Genomic DNA, 10,130 nt, shown 5'->3' with positions numbered 1-10,130 from the left:
CTCTTGTTGTGGAGCATAGGCTCTAGGTGTGCGGGCTGCAGTAGTGTGGCTCGTGGGCTCAGTAGTTGTGGCTCACGGGCTCTAGAGCGCAGGCTCAGTAGTTGTGGCGCACGGGCTTAGTTGCTCTGCAGCATCTGGGATCTTCGCAGAGCAGGGCTTGAACCCGTGCCCCCTGCATTGGCAGGCGGATTCTTAACCACTGTGCCACCAGGGAAGTCCCCAAAACAGCAAACTCTTTTAAAGTGGACCTGAAAATTGATTACTAAACATTTTATCCAACTAATAAGTATCTCTGAACTTGTTAACTGTCATTTTTATATGAAATAGTAACAGATTTAAAGAAACCACTGGTGTTATTTACATTTCCTATACTTTTAATTCCAGTGTCTTGTCTTAGGGTCCAATATCTTCTTAAAAATAATGAGATAACTCAAGTAATGAGATATTGAAGATCTTAAAGCAGTTGGTTACAGGGTGTTATGGGTTGAATTATGTCAGCTCCTCCCCACCCCTTCCCCCCACAAAAAAAAGATACATTGAGATCCTAACCCACAGTATCTCAGAATGTGACCTTATTTGGAAATAAGGTCATTAGAGATATAGTTAATTAAATTAAGATGAGGTCACAGTGAATTAGGATGGGCCCATAATCCATTATGACGGGTGTTTTCATAAGAAGACAAACATGTGAAGGTGGAGGCAGAGACTGGACAGATGCATCTACAAGCCAAGGATCACTGGCTGTCACCAGAGACTAGCATGGAGACATGGAACAGAGTCTCCCTCAGAGCACTGAGAAGGAACCAACCCTGCAGACACCTTGATTTTGAACTTCTGCTCTCCAGAACTGTGAGAGAATAAATTTCTCTTGTTTTAAGCCACCCAGGTTATACAGCATAACATAAAATTTACCATTAGCCACCCAGTTTGTGAAACTTTGAACGGCAGTCCTAGGAAACAAATATTCAGGGCTGGGACTTCCCTGGTGGTCCAGTGGTTAAGAATCCGCCTTCCAGTGCAGGGGACACAGGTTCAATCCCTGGTGGGGGAAATTAAGATCCCACATGCTGTGGGACAACTATGCTTGTGTGCTCTACAGCCCGCGTGCTGCAGCTACTGAGCCTGCATGCCACAACTAGAGAGAAGCCCACATGCTGCAACGAAGAGCCCATGCACTGCAACTAAGACCTGATGCAGCCAAATAAATAAATAAATAAATAAATAAATAAATAAAGCAAGATGTCCAAAAAAAAAAAAAATATTCAGGGCTTTTATCAAAATTATAATACCTGGGGTGAGGGAAAGAGTCCTTTAAAATTTTTTCAATTCCAGTTTGTTCATTCATTTGTTTATTCATTAAATAGTCGTTGAGTGACTACTATGTGTTAAGCCCTCCTCTAGTCACTAGAGATAAAATAAGACAGAGAAAGGTCCCTGTCTGAATGAAGTGAAAACTCTAATGGAGAAGAGTGGTAAACAAATAAACACATAGCATCACGTAACAAGCTAGTTTTAGGTGCTGTGAAGAAATATAAAACAGGGAAGTGTATTAGAAAGTGGTATTTAGAAGTTTATGGAAGGTATCATTGAGAACATGACATCTGAGTCCTGAATGAAGTAAGGAAGTAAGCTAGGCAAGGATCAGTGGGTACAGAAGAACTTTCTTGATAGAGGGAAACAGTACAAACACCCGGCACATGAGTAAGGCCGATGTCGAGGGAATACAGTGATCGAGAAGCAGGGAAGGGAGATGAGACCAAATCAATGTAGGCTCTGATAGGCCTGGTTAAGGATTTGGATATCATTCTAAGTGTGACGGGAAGCCACTGGAATGTTTTATTGTTTTGTTTTGTTTAACCAGAGAAGTGACATTCTCTGATTTGTATGTTTTAAAGATCTCTCTGGGTGCTCTGTAGACAATGGTTTCTAGATAAAAAGTGGAAGCAAGGAGATCAGTTGAACAGCTTTTAAATAGCCTGAAAGAGAGATGGTGGTTATTTATAGACAACCATCTAAGCCAACAAACATCATCCCCTTTTCAAGCTAAAAAATCACAGAATCATGGGGTTCTTCCACATCCACTGAACTTCCTTTTTTTTGGCCATGCCATGCAGCTTGTGGGATCTTAGTTCCCCGACCCAGGATTGAACCTGGGCCCTCGGCAGTGAAAGTGCAGCGTCCTAACCACTGGACCACCAGGAAAGTCCGCCCGTGAACTTCTTTAGAGCAGATGCTAGCCAGAGTTTCTGAATAAACCAGTTAACATCCATTTAGAACATCTTATTCACAGCTCAAAAACAAAATAACTGTAAAGTTGAGGAATAAAAATGAAACTGCTATTGAAAAATCTCAGCATTAATTTTTTTTAGGTAAACAACTTATATAATTAAAAATTTACAAGGTATAGCAAAATATTATGTATATATTAGCAGTATCAAATCAATTTTTAAATGCAACCAAAATAATTCTTCTATTTACAGTACTTAGAAATCTCACATTGTCTAAGAATTAGTAAAACTTCACAATTCTTAGAGTGAAAGGAGTCAGTATTCAAAATTCAGTTAAGTTTAAAGTGAAATTTGTTCATTTGGAAATAAGTGAATATAATTAGTAATAATGGTCATTGACTCTAGAAAATGAAATGATCCAAGGTCAAAGCTTTAAAAAAATTTTCCCAGGACAAACAACTCAGTTTAAAAATGGTCAACAGGACTTCCCTGGTGGCACAGTGGTTAAGAATCCGCCTGCTAATTCAGGGACAAGGGTTCGAGCCCTGGTCCAGGAAGATCCCACGTGCCACGGAGCAACTAAAGCCCGTGGGCCACAACTACTGAGCCTGCGCTCTAGAGCCCGCGAGCCACAACTACTGAAGCCCGCGCGCCTAGAGCCCGTGCTCCGCAACAAGAGAAGCCACCACAATGAGAAGCCCACGCACCGCAACGAAGAGTAGCCCCCGCTCGCCACAACTAGAGAAAGCCCGTGCGCAGCAACGAAGACCCAACGCAGCCAAAAATAAATAAATTAAATAAATAAATAAAAATACCTCTGGAACCACAAGAAACAAGTTGCTTTTACTTTAGACAAAGTTCAGTCTCATGAAAGAGATAACTGGAATAAATGTTTTCCTTAATCTGTGGAGAGTTTCACCTGACAAATAACCCACAGACGCCCCTCCCGCACTCTATCACGTATAAGTGAAATCACGCTGTTCAGACTTATTAACAAATGCAGCGGGCTTCCGTGGTGGCGCGGTGGTTGGGAGTCTGCCTGCCATTGCAGGGGACACGGGTTCGAGCCCTGGTCTGGGAAGATCCCACATGCCGCGGAACAACTGGGCCCGTGGGCCACAGCTGCTGAGCCTGCGCGTCTGGAGCCTGTGCTCCGCAACAAGAGAGGCTGCGATAGTGAGAGGCCCGTGCACCGCGATGAAGAGTGGCCCCCGCTTGCCGCAACTAGAGAAAGCCCTCGCACAAGAAACGAAGACCCAACACAGCCAAAAATAAAAATTAATTAATTAATTAAAAAAAAACAAAAACAAAAACAAATGCAGCAATGACGAAAATTCTCAGAGAAGTAGAAATAAAAATGTTTGCACGGCATGGATAAAAGTTATCAGTGAAAAAACATGCCAATTGTTCTGGAAAACAAGTGGCCAGAAATGGCAGTGAGGGGAGAGAATGCTCTGGCTTCTGCACAACTCACATGACTTGGAGTCTCTGGAGTTACTGGCATCCTCACAGCCCTCATTCTAGCATTTCTAAACTTCTGTTCCCACAAGTGCCTTGCCCTTTTGTCTACACGTCTTTGCTCATGCTATTCTCTCTGAATTGAGGACCCATTCCTTCCCACCCAGCCCGCCCAGGTTCCCCAAGTTCGAATCCCACATATCATCTGATGCAGTTTAAATATCCATCTTCAATGAAGCCTTTCCTGAATTCTCAGCTGGAAGCAATCTCTCTCTTAGGAGGTCCTGTAAGACCGTCTGTACTTCTCTTAAGGCACTCCCATTTCTGCATGGTATGATTTTATTTATTGTGTACATAAATGATCTCTCCGGACCCCTAAATACAGATGTTCTCCAAAGATCTCTCCTGGACCCTATTCTCTTGTCAGTCTACACTACTGACAAGAGTGTAGATTCACACACTCAGATACACATATCTCTCCACCACAGCCATCTCTCCACTGCTTCAACTCTCTCTCACCTCTATGAACGTGACTCCAAAATCTCCATTCCCATCTTCAGTCCTATGGTTCTCTCAAGTTTCAGCCCCTTATTTCTGACTGCCTGTGAGATTTCTGCACCAAGTTGCCTCTTTAAACCTTAAACTCACTAAATCTACAGTGGAAATGGTCATCTTCCCTGCCCAAATTTCTTCCTCTGTTCTCCTTATGCTAATGACACCATTGCCTTTGGGTGCAAACGACCCTAATGCACCTGTCCAAACCTCTCATGAAGTCTTGCTCACTTTTATGTGACAAAGGGTATTAAGTCATAGAAAAAACACTAGAATCAAAGTCGGCAGTTCTGAAACCCACTGTGGTCATTAACTGATCATGTAGTTTCAGAAGAGTTCTTCATCTGTCTAGCCCTCAGTTTCCTCATCTGTAAAATAAGTTTGGAGAAATGATCTCTTTAAGTTCCCCTCCAGCTTTAAGAATTCCCCGAAATCTATAATCAAAATCCAGAGTATGTCCAGCATCTCTTAGCAAAAACTAATTATGAGTTCTGAAAATATTCATGATGAGTTTTTCCTTCCATCTTTTTCTTGCTCTTGCCCAAGTATGGCTGCCTCTGCTATGTTATTCCAATCAGATCTTTTGCTTTCCCAGCAAAATCCTGGTTCTGCTCTCTGGAATTCCCTTCCTGACTTACAGCGGTCATCTGCTCAAAAGCTGTTATCAGAGCACAGTCTCTGCAAGGCTGGATAGGTCAAGTTTGATTATTACATAGTGAAGTTACCCATTTACTGAAGTCATTTCTATGTACTCGGTACTTTGTTAAGTGCTTCGTAAATACTATCTCATTTATTTCTCACAACCACCCAATGAAGTAGGTATTTTTACTCACATTTTACAGATGAGAAAACAAGCCTCAAAGAGGGTTAGTGAACTGCCCAAGACCACACAGGGCATTCTCTAACATTTTAAAAATTAGACATAAAACACTCTTAACAATACTGGTTGTCTTTCTAAGCTACACTGCTTAGAAACACATGTCTGGCTACTGCATTGTGACCTTGCAGTGTTCAGTTCTGACCCGAAGATATCCATAAGACCTACACTGCAAGCCAAACTGGTTTCCTTTTTGCTTCAAGGAGAGAGTTGTGGTATTGTTGATAACAGTCATTAAGATTATTGTGGCAGATCAAGGCATCTGTTTTCATCAGACTGCCTTTAACTCTAAATTCGAGTAAAGCAGTGAAGATTGGTGTACTTTAGACACTGTCTTTCCAAATGAAACCTTCTAGAAATGGCACAGCAAAATTCTCAAGAATAATCTCCTCTCAACCCTTGGGATTCCATTCCAACTGCTGATTTGCCAGATCCATGTTTTGGTGGCCTTCAACATAAAGTTTCTTTCAGAGAGGGTTTGGTTTTGTTTTGGTTTGGTGGGAAAGGTTATTATTTCTGTCTCTACTTCCAGAATGCACTTTGTTTTGATTTCGTGAGTTTTACTTTCCTGATTTCATTTACATTTTAGCCAGTTAAGTATTTTGGGCAGAAATTCCATTAAAAAATTATTATGCATTGAAGATGGTATTTGAATCACTTGGGCTTATTGCTTTTGAAATAGAATTCAGTGTCATAAAATTAATTATTTTAGTAGAAAATGAAAAGCCATTGAAATTGTCCATTCTATTAATCAGCCTTAAAGAAGTTATTATCCCAAGGAAAAGCAAATTCTCACTCATCAAAAGTTAGGATATTTCGAGTTACAACAAGATACAGTTGGCCCTCCATATCTGGAATCCCTGGATGAGAAGCCAGCAGATATGAGGGCTGACTATAATACAGCCATTTGATAAAAGGGACTTGAGCATCTGAGGATTTTGGTATCAGGCGGGTCCTGGAACTAAACCCTTGTGGATACTGAGGGTCGACTATAACTCTATGAAAGAGAATCTGTTGACTCTTATGAGCATAGTTACTGCTTTTTCAGCATCATGACAGAAGCAACTTCTTTCCTATAAGGGGTAATCAGCCTTCAATTGTTCTGTCATCAGCTTCTCATTATTTCTCCCTTTTAGAAAATTTCCTTTTCCTTACCCTGTAGATGATTTATTTACTCATCTAATTTTCTCTATTTTTTTCTTTTCCTGAGGCCCTTTCCTACAGACCCTCCCCCAAGTTTTCTTCCATATCTTCTGTTTATCAATTTTAAAAAGCTTACAGTTTTCTTACTAGTTTATATCAACTCAAAAATTAGAGCATGTAGAATAATGATAGACATCTTAGGACTATTTAGCTTTCATTTTGTTACTTATTAAAGTAAAAGAGAAAGGAAATAGATGGCTTAGACTGGAATACTGAGTATCAAAGGCTGCTAAGAGAAATTTCAGTCTATTATTTATGTGATATTTTTCATACATGGAACTCAAAACTCTTTTGTGTATTTGTCCTTATATATGGTTTTGCAAAGAAGTTCTGGCCTGGCATCCTACCTTAGAAGATCTTTGGGAGATCTAGTCTCTACAAGCGTAATTGCTATGGAAAACAGTATGCAGGTTCCTCAAAAAATTAAAAGTAGAACTACCATATGACCCAGCATTTCTACTTCTCGGTGTTTATCCAGAGAAAGTAAAAACACTAATTCAAAAAGATATCTGCACCCCCATGTTCACTGCAATATTACTTATAATAGCCAAGACATGGAAACAACATAAGTGTCTACCAACATATAAATGGAGAAAGAAGATGTGAGGGGTGTGTGTGCGTGTGTGTGTGCATGTGTGTGTGCATGCATGTGTGTGTATACACACAATGGAATATTACTCAGCCATAAAAAGAAGGAAATCTTCCCATTTGTGACAACACGGATGGACATAGAGGGCATTATGCTAAGTGAAAATGTCAGATAAAGACAAACACCATATGATCTCACTTATATGTGAAATCTGAAAAGAAAAGGGGGGGTCATAGATCATAGATAAAGAGAACAGACTGGTTGCCAGAGGCAGGGGGTGGAAGGCAGAAGGACTGGGTGAACAGGTTGAAAGGTACAAATTTCCAGTTATAAAATAAATAAGTCATGGGAATGTAATGTACAGCATGGTGACTACAGTATTACAGTTAATAATACTGTACTGCATATTTGACAGTAGCTAAGAGAGTAGATTTTTTTTGGGGGGGGGGGCCACATTGCGCCGCATGCAGGATCTTAGTTCCCCAACCAGGGATCGAACCCATGCCCCCTGCAGTGGAAGGGCAGAGTCCTAACCATTGGACTGCCAGGGAACTCCCGAGAGTAGACCTTGAAAGTTCTTATCACAAGAAAAAAATGTAACTATTTACGGTGACCAGTGTTAACCAGACTCATTGTGATCATTTTGCAATGTATACAAATATTGAATGACTATGTTGTACACCTGAAACTAATACAATGTTATATGTCAATTATATCTCAATTTAAAAAAAAGAATCTGTACAGGATAAAGTCAGATCTGACAAGTCCCAGCTTTAAACTTTAATGAAAGTTTCTCCCTGTCACAGACTTTAACTGCTAACAAAGCCATAGCATGAATCCAATTTTCTGGTCCCTCAGGAAAACAGATAGAGAAGAGATACTTGGGAAAACCATGATAAATAGGTAGGTAGATAGATAGATAGATACAAAGATAGAAAGGAAGGAAGGAAGGAAGACAGTGGGACAGAAAAAGGAGAGAAGATGGAAAGAATAAGAGAAAGGAAACTCAAAAGCACTGCTGCTCTAAGTATATCATCTTAACAAGAGATAAAATCATCAGAAGTGTTCCAGAAACATACAAGACTTGAAAGGCAAACTATACACCCAACTCTGAATCTTTTGTGATGTCAAGGTTCCGTTAATTCATTAAATATGTTTTAAACACAGATATCATTCCCATCTCAAGTCTTAACTCTTCATTATAACAATTAAGCATTTAGATGAATGCTGTTTTTAAATTCAGAATTAGACAAATGCTTTATTAAGGTGGTATGATGCCATTTTTACTTCAGTGCTGTCCTCTCTTTTCTAACCATTAAAGAATGAAATTGATAATTTATTATTTTATCAAAGTCTCACAAAATCCTTGAATTTGTAGATGACTCTCTAAAACTTGGAATTAAGGTCCACATGGCTTCTGTCATAGATAGCTGTCACTAGGAGTGGGACAAGCTTTCTCTTTCAGAGCTAAGAAATAAAAGAAACCTCTGGAGCAGGTTAGGGGAGAGGACTCAGCTGTTTATTGTCTAGCCCTTTGTCTTGAGAGGTGTTAAGCTTATAAAATGATTTCTGTTATTGCTTCCCTCACAGTGAGGTATGGAAATAAATTCCCAGATTTAGTCTTTCCTTTGAGAGCACAGCTACTGTCTTGTTGGCTTCCAGATGCACCGGGTTGAGAGGTCGCAGGCAGCAAAGCCAGACTACATGATTCTCTTTTTTTAACCAAACGATGCACCCATGATTCAAATCATTGTTATGGAGATGCTGAGAGAACAATGAGATTAAAAACTTTTTTGAAAAAAAAAAAATTACTCTCTCACCCCTGACGCTCCAATTCTTTTCATTTTTGCATGTTACTTTCCAGTCCTGTTGATAGGTAAATATATATTTGTGTGGTTGCAATTTCAGATCCTCTTTCTTAAAATAATGGCATTATTCAAAAGCTCATTTTTCAAAAGTCATTGTTGCCGTTTACCTCCTTGGGTGACATTTAACTAAGCCTGGGTTCATAAACATCAAGTGTGAAGGGCCAGAGAGGAAAGCATTGTTGTTACATAATCTTAGTGCTGATTACTCAAATCTCTAGCATGTTATCTGACCTTCCCAGTTTGGCCTAAATTTCATTTTCTGCTCATATTTTAAAGTATCCCACCCCCAATATTTCATTCAATTTTGGGGGAAAATAAACAGATATAATATCTGACATTTTAAGGAACTATATAATTTTTTAAAAAAATACAACCAAGAATTTTGTAGCTTATTTACAATAGACTGACAGAGCGTTGCCATGGAAGATGTGACATCACCAGGACAATGAACATGAGAAAACTGTCGAGAGTGTCACAATTACAAAGGAGAAATAAAAGGAAAGGAAAGTTTTAACTTGTCAGGAGGTCAAATCTCCTAGGAAATGAAAATATTAGGTACAGTTGAAGTTCCATGATTTTTCTAATTTAGTGTTCTAAGGATCATTAAAGCTGTAATATTTATCTAGAGAGACTGCTGCAGAAGAAGTGTTGGTTTTCCTAGCTTAATGGTCTGTTAGGAATTCAGATTTTACATATTACTTAATCATACTTGTGAAAATTCTGTCATATTCCTATTCAAATAGAAATGGAAAAATTAATTGAAAGAACCTAAAGAAAATACATTAGAGAATAACATTTCAGTGATTTTTCTATGGTATTTTCAAGGCACATTTAAAATCATCTCACTGCTTCTTTTCTGTTTTCTCAAATGGGAAAATTATAACATCTTAAATATTGAAAGGCTTAAAGAGCCTATAAGATTTATAGAGCATTAAAAGAATAGTTTTCAAATCCACACGTCTGTCATTCATCCTCCCCTGAGAATAAATTTTCATCCTTTTTTCATATGATATCATAGATTGATGACGAATGCTGTCAGAAATCATCTGAAATCATCTAATCACTTCTGCTTTCAGGTACAAATAAGTCTTGATCTAATCTGGAAGGAAAGTTTTTTGTAGGGAGCTAAAACGCTTTTCTCAACACTGCTGGTTTTCCTTTCAGTTGTGCTGACCTGCTGGGATGGCCTCGGATTCTGCGTCTAGATTTCTTTTAGGGCACCTGGTAAAATCTGCCCCAGTCATTAACTCTGGAGATAGCCCAGTTCCTCTTTGATGTTTCCCATTTCCCCTAGTGGGGCCTCCTTTCTTCCAGGCCCTACGTGGTGCCCTGCCTGGCTCACACCTGTGGTAACA

General features: G+C 39.4%; 1 long non-coding RNA gene across 1 annotated transcript in view; it reads right to left on the bottom strand.

The window, feature by feature from the left end:
* Window positions 1-362: 362 nt before the first annotated feature.
* LOC309615376 overlaps window positions 363-10,130 on the bottom strand; it is a 515,886-nt gene continuing 506,118 nt past the window's right edge. The window contains exon 2 of the long non-coding RNA XR_014236783.1: window positions 363-1,309. This is a non-coding gene — a long non-coding RNA (uncharacterized lncRNA). The remainder of the gene's footprint in view (window positions 1,310-10,130) is intronic.

The sequence above is a fragment of the Balaenoptera borealis genome, assembly GCF_965194805.1.
Source record: "Balaenoptera borealis genome assembly, chromosome: 17".
NCBI lineage: Eukaryota > Metazoa > Chordata > Mammalia > Artiodactyla > Balaenopteridae > Balaenoptera > Balaenoptera borealis.
The sequence above is the reverse complement of the archived record's forward strand: the minus strand, read 5'-3'. Positions and strand labels throughout refer to the sequence as shown.